Source organism: Sturnus vulgaris, chromosome 2, assembly GCF_052056855.1.
Source record: "Sturnus vulgaris isolate bStuVul1 chromosome 2, bStuVul1.hap1, whole genome shotgun sequence".
NCBI lineage: Eukaryota > Metazoa > Chordata > Aves > Passeriformes > Sturnidae > Sturnus > Sturnus vulgaris.
In genome coordinates, this window is record NC_142244.1 from 37998005 (window position 1) to 38023350 (window position 25346).

Below are 25346 nucleotides of genomic sequence, written 5' to 3' on the forward strand. Positions count from 1 at the left end.
ATTGCCTGTTGATTCTCTTCCTTCCTGGTGCATATGCAATTGAGGTTGATTTGTGTTTGCCAAGATAGTTAGGATTTGTAAAGATACCTGGATTAAAATAGCTAAGAAACCGTGCTGAATCTTCCTCATCCCATTCTAAGGCCCTAAATCTGGTTGGTTTGTTGGAGTTTTGTTTCTCTCTTGCAGTAGCATTTGTATGTTAAACTAGAGAAATCAAGACAAAATGAGTAAAAAAGAAATGATGGAAGATCAACTGTAGGACTTAATTTGTCACATGTACTCCATTATAAAAATATTTACTGATTTTAGATAGGGTACTTGTCATGCAATAGGAGAAACTGTTCACTGACAATGCTGCATCTGGGTATTATCAACAGGCACTGTTTCCATGTGGCAGAGGGAGGAAAAATAACAAATATATGAACATTTATTTACTACTTATTTGCCCTTTGTGCTAAGTGTAGAGGAAAAACATTTTGGTAGGGTATATTTTGTTAGAATATTATGATTTTGCCAAAGTCCCATGATGATCCAGGTGAGTTTTTGGTTCCTGGTAGCTCTGTTCTCCTGGTTGATATCTAAAATCTTTAGGCAACACCGTTGCAAGAGTTTTGCCTTTTGATATTAGACAACATGATGAGCTCCCTCTCAGGCTGTCGAAACAACTGTAAGCATAATTGTCGTTTTTCTCCCCTCATGTATTGGCATGAATTTGCAGAGGTGAAGTACCTCTTGGCCAGATTAGATCCATGAGTCTTTCATCAGGTTCCATCTTGATTTACCAAGTGGACTGTAAAATTTTTCTAATCCTAATAATGCTCAGTACAGGACATGCCTTCACATAGCAAGTTGCCTTTCAAGTGCAATTAAAGAGTACTCAGATGTAGAAAATAATTTGAAACATTGTTTAGATTTGAGAAGTCATAGCAAAACAAAGATCACAAAGATAAAATAAATCAATAGTTTAAGTTAATATGGACACTCCCAGTAAGATTACTTCAAAAAAGGAATAGCTTTTCAAAACTGTGTTTTCTCAGCTGTCAATTTCTGTCCTTGGTGATTATATACCCTATAATGGCATTTTGCTTCCTGAGTACAATATTAGGAGCTAATCTGAGTTTTGAAATGGCTTGGCCCTCTGTCATTTCTCTTTATAGCATATACTCTTAAATTTTAATGCACTGAGTATAGGCTGTGTCTTTTCTATAGCTACTATTACATGAGAAGAAATAGGAGGATTTTGGTTTGGTTGGAAAGGTTAAAAATATTTTCTGGCTACAGCATCCAATCTAATGCCAGTTGGTGTCTTCTTAAGTCAAGAAGTTTGTAGTTTAAAACCAGACATTTGAAAATTAACTGCCAACCAAGCAGGATATTAAACTCCATTCTTCAGCCTATATAATACGAGTATAGAAATTATGTTACAGGATGTGAATGTTAATTATGATATAACTTTCAAATTTATGTCTCTTAGGTTTCTGAGAAAAGCCAAACACATACGTCAGCAATTGTACAAGAAATAAGCATATTTAATTGAACAATTCATCTAGGCTTGTAATCATTTGCATTTAATTTCCATCAAATGTCTGGATGAACTTATTAATATTTTGGCGATTAATTTATTTCATAGGAATGTTTGTGCAAGAAATGTAGTGCTAATATTTACACCTCACCAGCCAGGAAATGAAGAAATAGTAAATGGTTATGCAACAGTCATACTGTAAATACTGTCAACATAATGCTCATAAATCATATACAGGCAGAGGGCATCTACTGACTCCCATGTAATCATTAATTTGTGAAAACAGCAAAGAAAATCATAAAATAACATTTAAAATAACAGAGAAGAAACCATATATTCACAGCAAATTATTTGCTCTGCTTTGCTGGTTGGTCATACCCAGAAAGGCTCTGGTCTTCTCTTTTTATTAGGATATTGGTGTGTAGTTGAAATATAAACATAGGATTTGCATTTTTCATCCTCCTAAAATTCCCTGTTATTTCAGCGGGAAAGAGTAGTCCAATGGGATATTTACTGGAAGGTGATTAAATCTACTGGTAGAAAGCAAAAGGATTTTTTCCCCCTCATAAATTTCTGTGCAGGCTAATTTTTGCATGCCCAGAACTTTGATGATACTTTCAGGGCCATAGTTTTTGTTACTTTCTAACAGAATACCGGGTTGTCCATGGGGTCACACATTGCCAAGACACATTCCATCTGTGAAGGTATGAAGCTGGCTACAGGGATTCATCATCCTAACTGCCCTGTCCTTTTGTGGTGTACTGTCCACAAGGTTTTCTTTCTAAGGGTCATATTGTTTCCTTCAAAAGTAGCCCGTTTTCATCATCTTAATGCATTTGTATACCTTGTTATTGAAGTCCTTATTCGGTACTGGCACAAAGCATTATGGATTGTCCTCTTTCAATGTCTTCACCTGAGGATCATTTTGTTTTTATTGTTCTCATTCAAGTATGTTTATTCTGCCCCCAAATAACATTTTAACAATGTATTCTGAGAAGCGGAGCTGAAAAAGTTCCTTTAATTTGTATCCCTGCTCAGCAACAGTATTTTTATATTGTTTCCTCATATATCCCTTAGACTGACATATATTTCTGTCTGCTGTGCAATATTAACATTGAGAGGGCCAATATATTCATTTTTTTCTAGCTGTAGCTACAAGCAGGAAAAAAAAGACTGGGAAAAAAATCACTGCTTGGACTCTCCAACTCTTGCAGAACTGTTTGCTTTGAAGGTGCTTAGATGGCCTGCAGGATAAATGCTTATATACATCAGTATTTTTAGTGTATATTCACAGTACCTACATGGAGCAGCGATGAGCTGAGAAAGTGAGCCACAGAAGCAGCATCCATCCCAGAACACACAAAACTTCGAGCAAATGTCCCAAGTTCCCAGTTACTGCCGTTTGCTCCTGCTTTCCTTTTCCAAGGCATTCTGCTGAAATAGCAGTTGAGTTGCAAGCACAAGTGAGAGAAGGCAATCAACTCCCCACTGCTGCTCTTAAATTTTATCTTTGGACTTTATTTTCCATATGCTATGTTTACAGTTCTGGTGTCATCTAACAGAAAATTGGGCAGAGCACAGGAGTTGGACACCTATAAATTCAAGTGCTGAAAACTGCACATCCTCAGTTTTAACATATACCACCTGTCTATTCATTTGTTCAGCATTCCCAGATAAATCCCATTTTGTCATTTATGAAATCTTAACCAAATGTTCTTGTTGGATCTACATAGAGTAAGTTATTTCTGTAGGGTTTCAATCAGAGATTCTGATACTGTAGTGAGAATAGGAATTTACATTTCAACTCCTTTAATTCTTCAGCTCTTCAGTTAAAGGTCTTAGAGCACTTTCCCACTCCTAATTAATCCTCGAGCTAGAAGTAGTTCAAGAACAGAGCATCTAATCAGTGTCCTGGTTCTTGAGTCCCTTCAGACAGAATCCTCCCCAAAGGGTGGCTTGTCCTTAAGTGCCCAGCTGAGCTTTGACTGTGAAAGTTAGTTACCAGGTGTAAATGTATCAAACTTTTAATTCCAGCTGAGAACATAGGTGATTTACAAGTTTCACGAACTACTCCATTGTCTACGTTCTGAATCCAGTAAAAATTTATCCTTCTATAAATATATGGTAAAATAGATATTTTTAAAATAATAAAAATAAGTAATAAGGAAATAAGTAAAAAATAGAAAAGTAAAATTACGTAAAAAATATATTTTCCCAAATCAGCCACCTACTCCTCCCACCACAGAGTGCACACAAAGTTAAACTTCGAATCCAAGGAGGATCTTCATGGCTCCACCATTCTTTGCCATTCAAAGCTGTTAACTCGTTTGCTTCCTGCATTAGGCTCACAAGGAGTTGACTGTGAGACTTTCTTTTGTGTAAAAGATGTGTAAAAGATGCCTGTCTGGTTTGCTACTACATCTAAAATGTTAGCTAGTAGAAAGTGTAGCTATTTTTCCAGCTCATAGAGCTATTAAGTTCGTTATGATTTGTTTTGGATTTGAATATCAAGCTTCAGAAAAATTTAACTCATTTAAAAGGGAATAGCAAAAGGAAGCACAAGGTTCAGTGAAAATAAAAATCGAGAAAACAAAACAAAACAAAAAATGCAAACTAGTTCTGGATTCTGAACCATATCATCCAAGTTCCTCAGTTCTTTTTATCAGCTGAACTAACCTAAGCCATACAAAAAATAACAATTTTTATGAAATATCAGACAATTCCTGAGATATCTGCTGACTTATTAATGGGTTGCCATATTATTCCAGGTTCACAGGGTGCTATAAAAGGCTTTTCAAATCAAATCCATCCAGGATGGCAGACATTTCCCTGCTCATGTTTACTGCTGATCTGTAGATGAAGAGTTGTTGCCATTCACACCTTCAGAGTGCCCAGACAGTGTGGGAAAACGCTGAGCATGACAATCCCCTCAAAGCAAGTTTGCCAGGGAACCATCACCCTAGCTAGCCAAAAGGGTTTCTGGTGAGTGCTGAATTAATTTTCCTGGCATTTAGAGCCAAGACAGTAAATCTGCAGATTCAGCAGTCTTGTGAACCATGCAAGGCTACAGGTGATTCCTCTTGAGCTGAAAGAGGGTTTTCTATATCCTAAAAAAGAGTTATTTCTTCTTTTCTTTTCAGAGCAATACTTTGCTCTGATGCTGCTGTAATTCCATGTATTTTTTCTCGCTGGGAGATATTTTCTTGGCACACTCACAAGTAATGGCAAAAAAACTGCAGATGTAAATTTGCTAGAATGCTGGCATAGATCTAGCTTGAGTATCACCTACTGTCCTTCTTTGGCTTATCTGAATCCTAAACTGCTGTGCATGTTCAGGTTCCAAGAACAGCATAACCATGGAGTTCAGTATGAGTAGGTTAAATTCACTCATGGTGTCATTTAAGCTAGTTCATTCGGAGCTTGTATCTCTCCACTGCTCTGCCATCTGCATTGTAGTTAGTCATCCAGGCTTCAGATTTTCTTTCCTGAAAGAAAACTGTAGGAGGGGGAAACTTAATCTGAGACTGTGTGCATGCGTGCTGATTCTTATGCTAGCTCTTTGTCACAATCAGTGCAGAAGGCGTCCTCAGGCGATGCCACTTATTTTTTGCAAACTACCACAAAGGCAGACCTGAATTTCACTGTTTCCTCATGAAGACTGTTTTGAGTGCTTATTTTCCTTTCCACGGACAGCCCCTTGCAGTCGTGTCACAGGACTCTGCAACAAACCAGCTCTGCTTTCTCCACCACACACACTCTGCCTCTTGTGCTGTGCTCTCTGCAGCTACCAGGAAAGAGGGTGCAGCCAGGTGGGAATCAGTCTCTTCTTCCATTTAACAAGTGATAGGACAAGAGGACATGGCCTCAAGTTGCAGCAGGGGAAGTTAGATGAAATAGTAGGAAAATATTTTTTGGTAAATGTGATCAGGCATTGGAACAGGCTGCTAAAGGAAGTGGTGGAATTACCATCCCTGGAAGGGTTCAAAAAACACATAGGTGTGGTGCATAGTGTACAGTTTGAAGGTAAATGTGGCAGTGTTGGGTTTATTGTTCAACTTAAAGGTGTTTCTTAAAGGCCTTTTCTATCTGTATTCTGTGACTTTTACTGTGATGTCTGTAGAGCTGTTGCTTTCTCCATGTGTCAGTACTTGCTGTAGGTAAAGTGAAGGACTATGCCAAGCTGACAGATTTTCATCACCATCCTCAGAGGAGTCAAGTGTATCATTCCTGTGCTGCACTTCTTCCCAAATCAGCCACCTACTCCTCCCACCACAGAGTGCACACAAAGTTAAACTGCGAATCCAAGGAGGATCTTCATGGCTCCACCATTCTTTGCCATTCAAAGCTGTTAACTCGTTTGCTTCCTGCATTAGGCTCACAAGGAGTTGACTGTGAGACTTTCTTTTGTGTAAAAGATGTGTAAAAGATGCCTGCCTGGTTTGCTACTACATCTAAAATGTTAGCTAGTAGAAAGTGTAGCTATTTTTCTAGCTCATAGGGCTATTAAGTCCTTTATTATTTGTTTTGGATTTGAACATCAAGCTTCAGAAAAATTTAACTCATTTAAAAGGAATAGCAAAAGGAAGCACAAGGTTCAATGGAAAATGAAAATCGAGAAAACAAAACAAAACAGAAAACACAAACTAGTTCTGGATTCTGAGCCATGGCGTCCAAGTTCCTCAGTTCTTTTTACCAGCTGAACTAACCTAAGCCATACAGAAAATAAACATTTTTATAAAATATCAGACAATTCCTGTGATATCTGCTGACTTATTAATGGGTTGCCATATTATTCCAGGTTCACAGGGTGCTATAAAAGGCTTTTCAAATCAAATCAAATCCAGACAGCCTCTCCAGAGGCTCTAGGGAAAGTGCCATCTGGCCTTCCTTCTTTTTAGCTGCTCTTCTTTATTACTAATAGGATCATTCATATTCTTAAGACTATGAAGCCACCATTAGGAGCCATCAGCCTTCCTAACTAGCAAAGCAAGTTCTTGTCATTGCCCTTGATCAACTTAAATTGCTCTCTCGGGCATCTGTATATTCAGACCTAACTGATTGTCCTTTCTCATTCTCTTTTTTTCTGTATTTTTTCAAACACAGTCCTTATTCAGAAAGAGGACTTGAGCTTTCACTCTGCACTTGTAGCAAAAGAGATGTCACTTGAGGAAGGAAAGTATTGTAATACAGAAAAATATTATTATAGCAATAGCATTTGTACAGTCCTTTACATCTTCAAAGCCCTGTGCCAGCTAATTTCTTAATTAATCTAAGTGTGCACTTTTATTCACTTGTACTTATGAGGATTAATCTTAGAAACTGAAACTATTTAAAAACTGTTCTTACATGAAATTTCATGTGTGCAGCATTTAAAGAAAATTAATTTCTCTATTGCCTTGCTGTGGCAACTAAATTAATTTCCATTGTCACTGTTGTTTATTTCGCAGTGTGGGATGTAAGTTACAGCAATGCAATCTATCTGACTCAGTGTGTACTATTTTACCATATATTTATAAAAGATAAATTCTCATTGGATTCAGACCACAGACAATGGAGTAGTTTGTGAAACTTGCAAATCCTCTGTGGTCTCAGCTGGAATTCAAAGTTTGATAGATCTCTGTACTCAAAAGGAATGATGATTCTATCTCACCTACTACCCTTCAGAGTGTATAGGCAGGGAAATTCCCTTTATCAAGTGTAATAAAACACCTTTACAATTATGCTCAGCTGATTTCGATTTGAAGGAAGGTAGATCTCAGAATTAACTGTACTCATACAGATGTCACGGTAATGCTTAGCCAGATTAGGGAGGGAGGAGAGCTAAATTAGTGCCTTTGCTGGGAGGAACGTGGGAAGTAACTTGCAGCCCTTGATACTCTTTGTCCTATATGGGGGCCAGGATAAGCTGGGCTGTTGTAAAGTGATGCAGACTGAGGTGGAGCAGTGGGATGAGTCTGCCATGAAAGAAAAAACACCAGTAAGAAACAAAGGGTTTTTACACCCCCTGATCATTGGAAAACTTGAACTTCTTGTTATTGCTGCTGTTCTGGATGATACTATCTGATAAATGCCCAGGCCTTTTTTAAATCCTGCTGAGCTCTTTGCTTTAGAGATACTCTCTGACAATGCCATCAAAAGGCTATCAGATGAAAGAGTGTAAATCTAGGGTAAAAAGGTACCCAGTGTAAGTCTGACAAAAAAAAATCAGTAAAGAAATTGAAGATTGCTAAATACAGGACACTGGATAATACCTCTTTAGTTTGCAAGATAGCATTTTAGACCACTTGGCAGGGATTACTACCCAGAGCACTGGACATCCATACCATGTGGCGTAGCCTGGAAATTTTCTCTCTTGGTGCACATTTTTTTTGCCTGAAACTCTGGGTCCACTCTGTGGAGATCCTGGAGATCTAGTTTTGCTTCATTGAGATGCAAGTGACCAGTACTAGCTAATTTGTGATCCTGATAGTATCTGCCTGTAGTTCTTTTTAATTTGAAGTTACCTTTGCTTCTTCTGCTCTTTTTATTCCAGCTGAGTTCCCTGGTTTTTTTTTTCCCCAGTGATCTGTGTGCTCACTTTAGACAGCAAATGAGATATCCATGATGTGTAGTCAATATAGTCCACGTGATTATGGAAAAAAGAAGTAATGTTTTGGTAGCAAATGGGAACACTTTTGTCTTGTTCGTTTTTTTTTTTTTTTCATTTTTAGATCATTTCTATTTTGCAGTTTGAAGTGAAGAACATCAGAGTCAATACCAAATGTGTTTGTTACAAATGCCTTAAAAATAGATACCCTATATATATATATATGTAGGTATACAGAAATCTGGCAGCCATATGGGATTTTCACACACCTGTCAGTGGAGTGAGTATGTTTGAATGTGAAATCTCACATTCCTCACCAGAATGTAAGAGCAGAGCCCCAAGGGCATGTGTCATGTGCTGAGTGTATCAAATCACCTCAAAGGTGGCACTGTTACAGAGCACCACATTGTTGACTGTTATGGCAGTATCAGCTGTATTACCCATGGAAAGGTAACATGGAAGCCAGGAAAACTAATTAAAAATTGCAAGAGTGAAACAATTTTTTTTGGAATTGTGGCTCTTATGTAATGCCGCAGACTGTGGTTTATACATGCCACCTACACACAGCTATGAAATAATGCTGTGGCTTACATTAGTGAGATATTGGTCACTTTTACAAACATTTTCTTCAGTAAATGGGAGCTGAATTTTAGTGTGAATGTTATGTTGGTAAAGGACATTCAACTATGCATTGCTTGTGTCTTACTCATGCGGCAGCAAATTGTTATAAGGCAGTGTCATGTTTACACAGATCCTTGGGAAGCCTCTTAGAGTCTGAATGGTTAAGGCAAAACAAAAAGGAAAATAGGGCATTCTGGCACATATGGTTTGAATCTGTCAGTTATTAAAAAATAGGTCAGAAAACCCTAATTAGTGCACAAGACAACAAACTGTTGTAATCAGGCCATTTTAGGGAACCTCCATGATATGCAGGTGAAATATGTAAACCCTATAGAATAGAATTTGGTTCTAAGAGCCAAATCCGGTAGCATAGGGGCATATTTGGGGGTTTTTTTTGCTGTTTCTTAATGAGCTAGGGTTTATCATTTGGAATATTTTCTGCCCATATTGGATTATTCTCAGTCAGCATCACTGGAGAATCCAATTACTGGATCTCAGCTGTCCTTTTCTCTGAGAAAGACAGAGACATCAAAACTGTTACTCTGATTAAACCCGGATATGTCTCCCCTACATTCTGCCACCCAACCCTAGAGAGCTTTTCCTTCATACAGGCTGCTGTAGTAAGAGCCAGCAGCACATGCAGAAACACTGCTCATGCCACTGGCCTGGAGTGATTTTTTTTCTCGGATAGTAAAGGTGCTGAACACAAAGAGACAAATGAGGAATGGGGTGGAACAAGCAGCTGAGAACAGAAGGAAAGGGAGATATATATATATATATATAGGACTAGATTTTGCTATGCATGAAATGCAACACCCTGTTCCCACATTGTGACGCACATCAGTCAGTCCAGATGGTGAGAAGGGTTGGGTTTCTGCCTGGGGCTGCCGGCACAGGCTTCATTTGCATTCCTCAGCCCAGTTGTTCGTGGAAAAGTATCCAGGCAATGCACAACTGTGCTCACCTTCCCAAGAACAACATTTCTTCATGCCACCAAAAACTGAAGAGTTTTACAGGCATGGGAAATAAAAGGAGCTGGATCAAGCATTCAGGTTCCAAATGGAGCCCTCTGAAAATCATCACCAGTGATGTAGAAATATAAAATCCTCTTGAATAAAGTGTTCATTCCCACTCTATATTCAAACAAATAGCCTTGAGTTTGTGTAAAACACATAGAAAATTCCTGGAGTTCAACTTTGAAAGAGCAACTTTTGCTCCCTCATAAAAAAATTGCAATACACACTCCTTTCCCGTGGCTGATCCCTGGCTGTGTTTTACCATTACCATAACCAGTTTTGCTTGTTAGGGACTAATTCTGAGTGTTAATTTGTGGCATGTGCAACAATTGTGATTGTTATTGCTGTAATTAATCCCATTTGAAAATGTTTAGTTTAATTGATTGGAATAATGGGTCTAAACTTTAGGTGTTTGGTTCTGTTATTTTCTATCTTTACATTGACTTTAAAAACTATGCAAGCATATAGGAAGAAGAAAGCATTAGAGAAGTGAAGAGTATTACAAATACATCCTTATAATTTAGAGGATGTTCTTAAAACCATTCAGTATTTTTGGAGGATTTTAAAATGGGCACAGAATTTCACCTAGCAAGTATATTGTTTTTAACAGTCATTCTGCCTGGAGTAATGCATTTAGCTTATCTGTGCTAATGTCCCTGGAATTTGCCTGAATAATTTCCATTCATGATAGTAGAAGTAATGAACCCTGTGTTAGTTGCTAAACAAGAACTGTATCTTTAAGAAGGGAAGATTTTATGAAGATTCAGAAAAAAACATCATGAGAATTGTTACCTAGAGGATAATGAAGCTATATTTACTATTGCATTAAGAAATGTGTAAGTGCAGAATTTGTATTGGTAGATGGTCTCTTCTCTGAGTTCTGCGTCTCCCCCAAGTGCAGTTGCTCATTCCACCTTAACAAGGTGCAGTGATTGACAGGTAGAGATGTAGCACAGAGCAGAAGGTGGGAGTGTGCTCTATTGGTTTGTGCTTGTACATCCTGAGCACCAATTACTGTCACTGCTGCCAGCACTGATGTGTTTATCAGGATGAGTTATAGCAGAATATATGTACACAGGCAGTGTGTATGCTGGATGACCACCCCCTGTGATGTAAAATATGAGAGTCTGGGAGCTACCGTTTTATAATTCATCAGGTTCAGCAACTGAATGTTGTTGGTTGGCTTAGTTATAAAGGCAAGTGTGAACCGAACAGCAGACAGGAGCATCTTGCATTGAGAGTCCTGCAAAGCTGCAGTTGGTGACTGGGCTCCGCTTTTGTTCAAGTGAATTCAGTCCTCGGTGAGTGATGGGGGTTCTGTCGAGCTAAAGCTGTTATTATATAAGCTGGGGAAACCTGCCTGCTAGTTTAATGTGTATTTTGCTGCTGGAAGTCCTTGTCTGTGGTTGTTTTTAGATTTTGCAATATTTTCAGTTGTGTACGTTATTGGCACAAAATGAGATGAAAAGAAAAATGCAATGATGAATTATTCACCATCGTGCTGCGAGGATCTCTTTCCTAGCTAAAGTTACTTTCCTTTAGTGAGTATGTTGGGGGTTCAAAGAATCTACAAACCAGCAAATCTACCTGTCATTAAATTGCTTTTATTAGCACTTAAAGAGAGTGATAGCTGTGGCTTTTGTAACAAAAGGAGGGAAAAGAATAAGCAAATAACAGAAGCATTTACAAATTCTTGGCTTTTTGTACATGTGGCTTTTCAGATGCAGCATTAAATCTTTTGTGTGCAATGAACGGCTGCAAAGAATTTGTATTGTAGAGCTTTTTAATTAGATAATCAGTAAATCGGTGGCTTTTTTCTGGTTTTGTGGTAATATGCTTAGTATCACATTAAAATGAATGATTCCCCATCTTGCATAACAACAGTGCTGAAATATGTGTAAGATGAAAGGCAGACTTTGAAACAAACTGTGGAAACATGCTATAGCACAGCTATGCAGAGAAAGGTATATTTCCTAAAGCAACTGCATGACTTTTTGAATTTCAACAGCTTTAGATTCCTTGCTCTAATTATCACTTGCTTCTTTTTGACTTCTGTATCTTTTCAAGCAAGCTCTGTTAATATGTCGACATATCTTGCCTGTAACCTTTAAAGATCAGTAAGCCTGCAATTTTTTGTTGTTCTACTCAGAAAGGAATTGAAAAGCAGAATTTATGAATCTGAACTATTAAAATTGCCATACAATACCTATATATCTCCTCAGGAGAGGCAAGTGGTCATGAGTAACAATTCTACTTTTTCTTTTATTAGTAGCAGTTTTATAGTCATTGCTTTTGTCTCATTGTACCTGGTTTGGAGTTGTTTTTTCATTCTCTGTGGGTTGGAGAAGCAAGTTTCCAAATAGCAAGAGAGCTTGGCATAACAGCACCTGTTGTCTTATTGCTGTATTATTAATACATGGAGAGAGACACTCTCTTCCAGAGACCTCTCACCTGGTATCACTCCAAATTGTTTACTCTGCAGTGATTTAGACTTGTATTGTGACTTGTCACTTCAAAATAATTTGTTCAGTGAGTTATAGGTGAAGCATCAAAGCTGCAGGACTGATCCTGGTTTAATTAATAAGGTATCTAATTTTAGTATCAATTTTTATTTAAAGATAAAGGCTATTGGCAAAGTGGGCTTTGTCACTGATTTCCTTTGCCGAGCAGATTTCCACTTACTCCTTATAAATCATAAATTTGAAAAAATCAGAATTTTTTTGTGACGGTTTTTTGCTGGCAGCCTAACTGGCTAGAACCTATTTCTAAGAAAGAGTGTATACCTTTGTCAGCAGTACTTTATTTAAAAGTATTGCACTGCTTCTTAAGCATTCAGATCTATTTTCAGTGACCCCTGTGCCAGCAAATGGCTTTCTTGAAGTGTGAGCTTCTGGCTTTGCAAGTTCTCCTCCTTTCAGAAATCTGTGATACTGCATCCATCTGTCTAGGCATTTATATTGCATGCATCACAATGGTGTAATCTCAGCAATATGAACATTAACCATGTAAATGTATGTACTGTAACTTAGGAAGTATAAATTAGGACAGGAAAAGCTACCCTAAAAGGAGAAAGTTATTATATGGGCATATGGGCTCTTCTTGTGGGAACCAGAGATCCAGACTCGCTATTTGTTATTATACAATTAAGCTGACAACTAGTTCAGTCTCCAGGCAGGGGTATGGAGGCTTGGGCACAGATGAGACCAGCTTCTCGAAGTTCACTCCAAATAGGACTAAGGAAAATAGCCAGAGGATGTGGCAAAAATCTCATTTTATCCTGGATGTATGCCTACTGCTCCTTTGTGGTCATATAAAAGGAAGGATGCTGAGGGGAAAACAGCAGTGACTAAGAACTGAATTTCACATCATCATCTCGATCTGGAGGACATAGATGTTTTATCTGGGTATTTGGTGCTGTGATCCATGCCTCCCACCTGGCACTAAGTGACAGCAGTGCTGTCCATGGAGTGCTGTGTCTTAAACGCCCTTAGGGCTGGACCAGGAAACAGCCATCCCTGTTGTTAGTGCTACATCCTGCTGGGAGCACTCTGCGCCACAACTCCAAGGGTGTGTTGGCTTCCTGACCATTTCTGGAGAGAGGTAATATTTTAGGATTGATACATAGAACCCTTGAGTAGCAGAAATCTGCTCTCTAAGAGGATCTTGCTCTGCTTTTGCCTTTTGGTTACAGATGAAACCAACCCACGTTATATTTTCTGTAAAATACAGATGCCCAGGAAAAATATCTTCGATAAAAGTCCTGAGGTCAGGAATTGATCTTTTTATCTTTTTCCTTTGGTCAGAAACACCTCCTGTTTACTGACCTTCAGGTTTGCTGTGAAGTTCCATGGCAGCTTGTGGTCAACATTTTTGACAAAATAGATTATTGGATAAGCCAGCATTAGTTTTTGGAGAGTTATTTTTTGGTTTGCAGTAAATAAGCTAATGTGTGACTGTGTAGTTGTGTGACTGTGCTCTTTGTGTAAAAAGTGATTGGAGATGGCAGCAGTGTGTGTAAACTCACAAGTTTGTATTCCTGATACACTTCTGTTTTGCTCTTTTGAGCACACGGTACACAAACTATGGTTTCAAATAGAGCAATACATTTATAATACTGAGGCTTGAGCACAGGAATATCTAATGCATGAAACTGAAACTGTTAACTATATATTAACTCTTTATTGAAGAGACTGATAAAGTGGCACTGTGCTATTTTTAGGACTACTCAGGTTTGAATTCAGATGGGTGTGAAACAAAGCTGTACAGACACTGGCAGTCATAATGAGGGGCTTTCAGGGAGAAGGCCTTCACTGGAATAATGAATGAAATGATAGGTTAGACATGTAGTATCCTCAATGTTTGGAATACCAATGCAACTTTATGTAAGGGAAGAGATAGAACATAGTGAAGGATGATGATGTGTCAATGGAAAGCAGTAGAGGTTTTTGTATATCCAGAAAACTGGATATAAAAGGGGAAGAAACTCCATTTTGAAGGACTATCAAACACTCAGTGCATTACACGAATAAATTTGGCAATTGGAGCAGAGAGCGAGCTTGTTCATAAACACAGCGTGCCCTTTGATGTTGGTCTGTTCTTTGTGCTGTGAGTGAAATACATGTAAAGGTCTAATCCTGCAGAAGAGATTTTGGTTGCATTTCATATGACTGTACAAGCAGGAGGGGATATTCAAGTTATTAAACCCATGAAAGGCTCACTTGTAAGCAAAATAACGTCTCATAAATGCTAAGTTCAGTTTGTTTGTGGATTCAAGTATTTGGTTTATTTAGGGGTTCCTGGTGTCTTGGCATCTGGATGCATTATGCTATTATTTTTAAAAGGGGAGAAAAAAAGGAACTATTAATGTAAGTATTCTTTGCTGGGGAAAAAAAATAAAATAAAAGCGCCTTCCTTGCTACCAGATGGTTAAAAAGACAAACAGATCTCTCAGTCCTTGAAACCTCACAGGTGAAAAGGGTGTGTTCCAGGGTAGTAGAGATGGTTTTGGAGAATTCAGCACCAGAAATCAGTGGGAGCCAGATGCCAGTGAAATAAAGTGATAAAAATTATCTGGTTTGTGAATGGCATTTAATGTAGCCTAGATGACAAAAAGCATGAAAAGTATTCATCAAGAGTCCTTTCCAAGCTCATGTCAGCTTTCTGTGGAGTTTTTCCATGTTTTCAGAGGGCCTCCATGGTCAGAAGGGTGCTGGTTCCTAGACCTATGTCTTCACTACAGAGTAGTTACAACCTAAGGAGAAGCTGCCCATAAACAGAGGTTTTGGGTTTGACACATCCAGGATCACCTCTGGTAAAGGCCCTAGAGCTTTGAGTCCTGCAGGAAGGACTTGGATATATATCCCAAGAAAGCTGCACTGAAAGACCCTGTGCATTCCTCTAGGTGAACACTTTTCATCTTTTTATATCGTGACCATGTGCAGAAGAAAAAAAAATCTGGGGAGACCCTCGTATGAAAGTGGCTACTATAATCCTATCAGATTGCAGGCTGAAAGCACTCTGAAATACCTGCAGCTTCTCTCGTCCTCAGTTTTTTGTCCTGCCTGGAATAATTGAAGATGGAGAACATTTGTCATCCCACTTGCAGTAAGCCAACAGGAGTGATGTTCCTATGCAGCAGATTCATGTGTTGTCTGAGCAGCTGTAGTGTCCTCTCTTCTCTCCTGTGCAAAGTTCTAATTAGTGGCTGGTGGCCTAAAGCTTAATACTGATATACAAATTTTATTTTGTACTACAGGGAAATGCTTATGGCATCAACAGCTTTCCACTTGGGAATTCCCAATGTGCTCACTCAAAAGTCAGCCTGATAAAACTGCAGATGGAGTTCTTATTCCCAGAATACTTTCATAGTGCTAGCAGAAACCTCCTATTATTTTTGCCAGGCAGGAGAGTAATGTGGATTGACAAGATTTTTTGAAATCCTGAGAGTTAATGTCATCTTTTCATCACACTGGTCAGTGTGTTGTGTTTGAAGAACCTGCAAAGTGGCAGAGTGAGACATGGGCTGTCCCTTCTAATTCATTCCTGTACTTCTGAGGAGATGTGTCCATTCTGGAGACAGCACAAGCCCACCACTCTGTAAGCATGATTTGCAATACTGTTTGTGCTAGGTTCTGAGGAAAGGAATTAATGCAGTGGCATTTGAGCTAAGCAAATGCTAATTTAAGAACCCGCTATTATCCCTTTTGTGTGTTGTGGTAATAACCTTTAACATTATAAAATAATAAAGAACTGATTGAACTATGTTGTGTGCAGCCCCATGCTGAAACTGAGCGAGTGAGCGAGCCAGGCAGGCTAATCTATTCACTTTGTTGTGGGGGGTTTTTGTTTGTTTAGGTTTTTTTTTCCTTCTATTGCTATTTATTTCTATATTTTAAGGAAATTGTACTCTCAGAAGCATTTCTTGCTGCGTTCAGTACTGTGTTCCCCAAGTAGAAAAAGATATCCACAGCAGTTAGTAATACTAGAGGTATCTAAGTAATTAAATATTACTCACTAAAGAAAATCTCTACTTTCTTTCAAAAAGTCTACTTACAGCCTTTAAGAAGGTATAAACATAAATACAGTAAATACAGTACTTTTTCAAGAAAATGGTATTTTATTCTCTCTGTATTTATTTACAGTACTGTTAATCTCAGTTTGTTTGTAGGAGTAGGTCTTTGTCACTCACTACCGAAATATTCCATGTGAAAGGAATCTATTATTCCAGATAGAAAAGTGATAATAGGCAAAGCCATTATCTGCTCTCAGTGTTCCCTGGACTATCCTTGCCCTTCTCAGGCAGATGTTTCTGATAGACATTCTATAGGAAAATGACAGTTCACACTGGCTGCTACTGGCTTTGGGTTGGGCTGTAGTCCAGAAATGCAAAATAAAATTATTAGGTGAATATTAGGTGAATTATTAGGTCTTAGGAGAAACTCGGCTGTTACCTGTAGTGGTCTGTATTTCTTCTCTTTGAGGCACAACCACAAGTGTTAAATACTTCAGTGAAATGTACCAATCCAGCACAGAAACAAGTCTGAGAGGAGGGGAAAACAACACTCCTCCATTCAAAACAGGTTTTCTAGGTGTGGAATTAATTTAATTTCACATTTCTTTGCAATTTGTTAGTTAAAAACCATAAAATTTTCCGTAGATATTATAAAATGTTCTTATTCAAATAAAAGAAAGTGTTCTGTAATACTGAATGCACTTTAAACGTTTGTTGCTCATGTTTGGTTTCTTCTACTTCTGTTGAAATTTTATCATCTTTGAATTATAATGGTAGACTGGTCTAGTTGTACAAAATACCTGAAACAGCTTTACAGAGAAACTTGGATATTTTTATGGTGGCAATTACATGTTGACTTTTTCAGGTAATGTGGTGCAAGAATTTTGCACACAAATCTCTTTATTTGGTTTTCACTCTTTCATGTCTTGCTACCTGCATCCAACTCCTGAAATGGAAATACTTGTATTCGGCTTTCTCCCATATTTTCAGAGACACAAATAAATTCTGCTTTGTTTTTATTAAATTCAGTGCATAGATATTGAATGTAGGGATCTGAAACAGGAAAAGTGCAAGTGCTAGAAGACAGGAAGCAGGAAGGACTACAACTTTTTATGCAATTTTCTAGTAGAATTACTGTGACGTGCATTTGTAAATTTTAGTTCAGTTTTATATACCAATCATAAACTAGTCCAGCTTTTGCCATACGCTATTCATATGACTTGAAATTGAACATTTTCCCTCAATTTATACTTAATATAAAATGTGGGTTGGTTGCTGGCCAAAGAAGCAGCTAAGAAACACTGAAATTTTCTGTTTCAGTTTATTTTTTATATTCTTGTCTAATAGAAGAAACAAGATTAGTCTGTGGAAGTTGTCCGTAGACCTGTCAACTAAATCTTAAAATATCTTTGATCAAGAATTATTGATTGATTTTTATCATAGGAGGTGTTTTTAGGATTTGAGACATGGGAAGAAAAATTACAAACACTTGTTTTATTTTAAATTAATCAGCTAGCTGGTATGTTTTCTTATGAACCATGCAATAATGCTTTTATCTTCTTTCTTTTACTGCTTATACCTTTCCCCAGTATTAGGTTACTATACCTGAGTTCCTAGTTTCTGCTGAATTTTGGTATAGTTATTTTTAAAGTATACGTGGTATACTTTAAAATGTATAATAATAATAATTATAAATGTTGTTATAATAAATAATAATTAAGTATTAATAATAAATGATACATAATTAATGATAAATAGTATTGATTAATAATATATAATAATTATATCTAATATAATAAAAAGTATAAGGTAAAATATAAGTGATATTTTATGTTGATATGAAGTTCAAAATACCAGAAATATGTCAGGGGTTTTTTCAGGGTTATATCCCTAAACATAAATATGTCATGAAGACAGAGATCAATATGGGGGGAAAACAAATCAAAAAACCAAAGCCATAGGTTAGACAGGGCTGAAAAACTTCACTTGTCCAAAACTGTCATTTGAGAGAGGGAGAAAAGAGAGGCAGGAGGAATTAATGTTTGAATATTTGTGCTAAAAAACTGTGTCCCTACTGGCAAATTTCATTTAGATTAAAAATTTGATTTTTTGGTGAAGAAACATATTTAATCTACTGGTTTTCCCAGGAAAAAAAATAATAATAATAGATAGTTGAGTTTAATCTGCAAGTGAATAACTTGAATGCAAATGTTGAGGTCACTCACTGAATTTGATAATGGAAACTGTAAAGGTGTAAGCACTGATGGGGATACATCCAGAGCCTGATTGGGATCTTTCTTACACCATTCGCCTATAACTAAAAACCTGTAACTGAAAGACCAGCCTGAGAACACAAATGTAGTTAATGTGTGTCTTAACCTCTGGTTAACAGCTGTGAGGCCTGACTCAGCCTTTCATCTTCTGATGGATATGTCTCTTCCTGACTGTGACTCAAGTTATTGGTAGGTCTTTCACACAAAACTGTAGTTAAGTTCGTCTGCTCAGCCTGAAGGACAAGCATGATTTTAATTTAGCCACTGTTCTGTCCTCTGATTTACTTGCAGTGCTTCTGTAATTGTGACAGACCGCCTTGAGGTGGATACCAGTGGTATATGGAGTTTGTACTGCAGTCTTTGAAACACACCAGGATGCTTTTGGATAATTGTAAATTATGTTAACATGTGATTTATAAGATCCATCCTCTTTCAGATTAATTACATAAGCTGCCATATAAAAATAATTCAATGTATAATCTTGGGACATCTATTTTGTAGTGAAGCTCCTTCTCAGAAAAACATTTCAGACATTATGACTCTAACTCCCTGAATTTTTGTTTCAACTTAATTTTTTGTGAGGTTGATTAATGCAGAAAGCAAAGACCACTTGCGTGCTGTCAAACTGTATTTGAGCATATGAGATACGTGACATCTGCCGCTGAAGATTATGCCCCAGGGAATTCCCTAAATTCCCTTTTTTCTGAAATGTGAAATGCAGCTACCTCTGCTGATGAAAGGGTAGGAAGATGAATGCCAAACATGGCAATATTCTGCATTAGGGGAAAACCAAATCAAAACATTACTCATTTTAAATGATAACCAAATATGTCTGTGGCGTGTGTGTGAATAAATCTGGTTTTAAGCACTCACCTAAAAGTTCTACAAGCTGCACACATTTCAGTGTATTTAATTCACAAAAATATAGTGCTTAGTTGATCTTCCCTAGGATTTGTACTTGGACTCCACCAACTCCAGGTATTTCAAATATAGATTCTTAGTCATCATCTCTAGTGCTAAATGCCAGCAATTATAAGTACAGGCTGACTCATTTCTATACTCCATGAGTTTTCATGGCTGTTATAAAACTTTGAAAATGCTGACAGACCTGCAGCCACCGTGGGCACTGCCTGTATCAGGGTTCAATATTAAATATAGCCAGATATTAAGCCTTTATATTGCTGTACCTACTTGTTCAATAGCATTGTCACCAGGGAGAATGATGCGAGCCAGGGGACATTAATACAGCTAAGTGTAGTATTTTATTTATTCTAATAATCTTTGCATTCTAAAGGCCTGAAGTTGTTAGCCATACATTATCCTGCCAGTAGGTTTTACCAGCTCTGTGTTTCTAAGCCTAAGAGGAGAAGGAGCTTTGCTTATATGTTACATTTTTATAACCATAGAGAATTAGAGCTATTGTTTCACAGACCCACAGAATAGTGAAGGCAGGAAGGTAACTAGATAATGTGTTCCAATGCCAGCCACTCTAGTAGCATCAACAAGGGCAGGTTGCTCAGAGTCATGTAGAGTCAAGTTTTTAATATCTCTGCAACTCTGGAAAACCCGTTCCTCTATCCAATCACCCTTAGAATAAAAAAGTTTCTTCTAATGTTTAAATGGAATTTTCTGTATTTCAGTTTGTTCCCAGTGCCTCTTGTCCTACTGCTGGGAACCACTGAGAACCATCTTCTTTACAGCCCTCCATAAGGAATGTAAACTGGCTAAAATCTTTTCCATATGGCACTACTGCCCTCGCTTCACCAAACCATTCCCTAGTGTTTGAGGTATGACCTCCAATATGCCTTAAATGTGGCAAGGAGGAGCCAGACTTCTCAAAAGACATGTGAATCCTTCTCAGTATTCTGAGAGTACTCTCAGGATCTTCCCAGATGTGAGGTCCTGGACATTACTAAATATCATTCTTGGTGTTCAGAATTTAAATTAGACAACACTATTGTTGTCCAATACCTTTTCCCTTTTGTTCAGACCTGCCAAATGCTTGCTTAGAAGTAAAGTTCACTTTGAAATTCTGGCGGGTAATGGGACTTCTAGGTTTGACTGCTATTCATCCTTCTAGATGGTAATTATTTCTGAATCTGCCTGCTGGAAATTAAACAGAATCTCTTGCAAACAAAAGAAACCTTTTCTTAATTGGGAGACTTGTCTACATGGCACAGTGTGAAAACAAAAGCATGCTTGCATAATCTTGTAGCTGGCTTCAGCATTGGGTTGACTGATTAAAGAAAAATCCTCTATGAATAGGGTATGGCCTATATAAAAGAAGTTAAAACCTCAAAATGCTTGCATTTGTCAGCGTCCTCTTTAGCAGCCTTTCTACTCCAGAGATTTCCCTTCTTTCCTTTCAGTGTAAGTTGTTCTCATTAAGTTTTGTGATTACAAACAAGGCTTAGCAGTATTAAATGACGAGATATTTTTATGGCCAAATGGGATTACTTTGATAATTGGCTCTGATCTGTTTCAGAACTTGTTCTCCTGTACTTGCTGCATCGAGTCTTGTAACATGACAGAAATACCACCCGACTGACATTTATCATTTACCTTTGATCCTGGATCCCTTCAGAACTTTGGTTTCTTTTCAGCTGAAGGCAGCATATCACAGCCCTTCCAGAATTTTTTATTTCTTTTGACATTGTCCATGCTGGTGACTTCAAAACTGTGTCGCAAAATTGTGATGAAGAATGACAAGGCTTAAAATAGGGACATCACCACAGCATTCCATGTGGCCATTTCTTTCCAAGGTCCTCAATCTCAGCCATCGTGTAGTCAGGCCAGACTGTGCTCTTAGGTCAGCACTCTTTACTCAGGGTAAGTATTTGTGGCAGATCGAGCTTAAGAGAGGTTGACAGAAACTTCCAGCTCTGAAATTACAGATGACACCACCAGCAATTATGGCATTCTGTGATGTTGTGTCATGGTTTAACCCCTACTGCAAGTCAGTCCAATGCAACTGCTCACTCACTTCAGGGGACAGGGGAAAGAATTAGAAGGGTAAAAGAGCAACAAACTGTTGGATTGAGATAAAGACAGTTTGATAGGTAAAGCAAAACAAAGCAAAGCAAGGAATTCATCAGTCACTTGCCATGAGCAGGCAGGTTCAGCCATCCTCAGGACAGCAGGGCCCATCAAACCAACAATAACTTGGGAAGGTCAACACCATCACTCAGTGTGAATGTTCCTCTATTCCTTCTTCTCGCCCTAGATTTACATGCTGAGCGTGATATGAGAGAGTCTGGGATATTCCTCAGGTCAGGTGGGTCAGCTGTCCCAGCTGTGTTCCCTCCTGACTCCTTGTGCACCCCCAGCCTCCTCACTGATGGAGCTGGGTGAGAAGCAGCAAAGGACTTGACTCTGTGCAAGCCCTGCTCAGCAGTAATGTTTTCATTACTGTACTATCAATGGTGTTTCCAACAAAAATTCAAACCATAGTCCCATATCAGCTACCATTAAGAAAATTTCCTCTGGCCCTGATAAAACCAGCACAGCTTGCAATGACAGATCCATGTGGTAAAGGGTGTCTGGCCTGGGATAAGCAGACTGGTCAAGTCATCAGAGCAGTCAAATATGAACAAAAACTAAATAGCTTCTTTTCTCTTGTTGTTGCCACATACTGTCTTACAGAACAGGAAAGATCAGTGTCAATATAGTCAGTCTGCATCTACAAGTTTGAGGAGATGCCGAATTCAGAATTATCTCGGACAAGATTTTCATGTGCCTTGAAGTGAAGAAATATTTCTGGGTCCACATTTTTCTACACAAATATGTAATGTGTTAACCTTCTTCAAAAACCACTGTTTTGATAAGGCTGCCCCACTGACAGCAAAACACTTCAAGTTAACTCTTGAACTGTGAAAGTTCAGATGTTGCTCTGATGATCCTCCCATTTATTTCTTTGGAAAAACTGGCAAGTATCAACTTGGGCTTGGTGCTGTTTATTTAGTTAGGGATTCTGTGATGATGCATTGAAGTAGATATGCAACAGAAAGGGAAGTTGGACTCCTTGTGATACTGTGGAATATGTTAATAAAACTCAGAGATAGTCCCAGATACGTAACGGAAGGCCAATGTTACTGTCCCTGCAATCTGACCTAGGGAAAAAAAAATCCTCATTCACCCCAGATATGGTATTTCATTTCACCCTGAGCAGTACAGCCCACTTTGGCCTCATTCTTACAGTGTCTGTTCATAGAGACAGGATACAACATTTTTTTAATAAGGAAATGTTTATCAAAATTAATCAGAAATGTAGACATTACAAAATCTGAAATTATTTATGATAACCATATCCCCAGAAGTGTTCTCTGTAACTCTGAGAAGAGGATGCTTTTGTATTTGGAAATCCTGAAGTGGTGAATTTGTCAGAAAGTCAGGATTAGCCTCTAACAAAATCACCACTCTCTATGCCAGGGATACTTCAGTGGCTTTGAAATCTTTACTTAGTTAAAATATATTCAGTAAAGTTTTTTCTGTAATGACTGAAAGGTGCCACAGAGTGCTCATAAAACCTTGAATAATCTGTGTATGTTTTCAACTGGCATTTTTTTGAGTGTAAGAAAAACCATGCATTTTTGTAGCTGCTTGACAGGCTGGGGGCTAATGCATGCCCAATACTTCTGTGCCTGTGCTCTGATTTATTTGGAGCAGGGCATGTTTATGGCAGTGCTTCTCTCAACTAGCCAGGAGCAAAGTCCTGCCAAGTTCTGTTGTCAGTCTGTTGGTAAAAATAATGTCAATAGTAATCAGTCACTGCCCAATTTCATCCCTCCTGCCTTCTTTGCTCCCAAGGGTAGCCACTGTAAGGTGATGCACATTGCCAGTTTTGCTCCAGTCTTACAGGAAAGGGATTTTCCCTCAGCACTCTCCTTTAGCAGGATGTGATCATTGCCCACACTGCTCTTTTATCTCCTACAGGAAATCATATTAAAAAAAAAAAGTAAGGAAAGTCTACCTTACAAGCAGCCAACTGTTTGGATAAATGTCATGCTTAACCTGGCATTTCTTGCTGCTAGTCCCTGGATAGCCCAGTGAGCAGGGACTGCAGCCCAGAGGGTAATAGGGGAAGACATGTAAAGGTCGTTGTGATTATAGTCAAGGAGATACTTTAAAGCAGAATATGAATATAAAACCTGGTAGAGACTGGCATGCAAATTAAAATGTAAATAAGGTTGACAAGCTTTCCAGCAAGACATCAAACTGCCAAAGGGCAAATCTGTCTTCTCCAGGCCTTTTCTGCCCTTTGTGAGCACGCTACAGCTGCTTCCTCAGCCAGCAACAATAGTAACCTCTAGGGGAAGGAGGAATAGGAAAGTCATAGTGATTCTTAGCAGCTGTCACGTTTGCAATGGTTTCTCTTCAGAGTATTTCATAATACTTTTTTCAGGTTACTTGCCTTAGAAATTTAGGTTACACAAGCACTAGAAATGAATAAACAAAAAGATATGTATATATATATGAACGAGATTTGACAGCAGTCTTACAGCTATGAAATTCTTACAAGCTTCGTGGAAACGGGGCAATTGTGAGAGGCTGTTCCGCTTTGTTGGCATCATTAGCAAAGAAATGGAGAAAGATGAGAGGAGAAAAGAGAAATGGAGTCACTGATACAGGTCATTCACTGAATTGTATTTAAACTGTAGCAGGAACTAGAAAAGGTTGATAGGGGGGTGAGAGAGGCTTTTGCATGGGGTAGAAGTCACGAGATAAGAAGTCTTAAAATTCTCAGGATAGATTCACCTTCAGCATCCTGGTGTCAGAGAGATATATAAGTTGATGTTATTATTATTTTTTTATTATTATTATTATTATTTATTGCTTTGAGAAGTCTGCTTTAATTCGACTTTGGTTTTGGGTTTTTTTTCAACTAGAGGTTTAATTCTGTCTGTTTTAGCATCTCGCAGAAATTCATCTGTGTATATTTAAAAACAGATGTGCATTTAACCAGCACTTCCTTCAGCGTCCCTTCCCACCCTTCGAAGGGTACTGCCACTTGGAATGTCCTGCACAGCATTGCCAGCTGCATGACAGACCTCTCCACAGCTGATTTTTGTTTCTCTTTGTCAGTGCACGATACTTGCTCCCTGTTGGGATGCTTTTAGAGGCCTCCTGTGCCAGCCATCTCCAAACAGGAATGGCTTGCTGCACTCATAGTGTCTGCAAATGTCTCATTACAATCAATTTAAATGCTTCGGTTCCACTGAGAGCTAATAACACATGAAAGTCAAACTAGGCTCATAATTTCAAAGACACATATTTTTTTGTAATGAACAGAACTATTATGCCCTGTTGAAAGTTGACTATAAAAGATTTTAAAGCTGTATTTGCAGTGTCATTAGGACTTCTTCATATGTGTATTCTAAGCTTGAAATTGCAAGGTATTCTCAGCTTTTTATTTTCCCTTAAGAAAATAGCAAAACTTTATTTGTTCTCCTTTGCAATTTTACACATTTACAATTCCTTTTTTAATAGTATTAAAAACTTGAATTATATAAACCAATGTGAATTACTTAGGTTCCAGAGAGCTTCGCATCACATTTTAGGGAAAAAAAGAGATGGTTTCACTGCCCTGTGTTCACTTTATTGTTTACTCTCCCAGCTCAGCTTTCCCTCACTTGATTTTCAACTAAGTGACCTTGTGAAAAGGAAAATTAAAATAATGGTAGCAAAATGCATCTAAAATCATCATGGGCCACTCTTTGGATGCATATCTGATGTAGGAATGGACCCAACAAGTTCAATGCCTGGCTGAAGATAGGGAAACAAACAAGCAAATGAACAAACAAAAGATTCATATATAAAA

At 38.1% G+C, this 25346-nt stretch overlaps 1 protein-coding gene across 34 annotated transcripts in view; it reads left to right on the top strand.

Annotated features, from left to right (window-relative positions):
* DLG2 (discs large MAGUK scaffold protein 2) overlaps positions 1-25346 on the top strand; it is a 982239-nt gene that overhangs the window by 853063 nt on the left and 103830 nt on the right. Inside the window, exon 1 of one of the 34 annotated variants that reach the window (XM_088159322.1) lies at positions 10695-11046. The exons of 32 other annotated variants lie outside the window; for them this stretch is intronic. The gene's annotated coding sequence lies outside the window, so the exon portion shown is untranslated. Of the gene's footprint in view, positions 1-10694; positions 11047-13323; positions 13346-25346 lie in introns of those variants that run through there. One more of the 34 variants, XM_088159323.1, reaches the window with a different exon arrangement.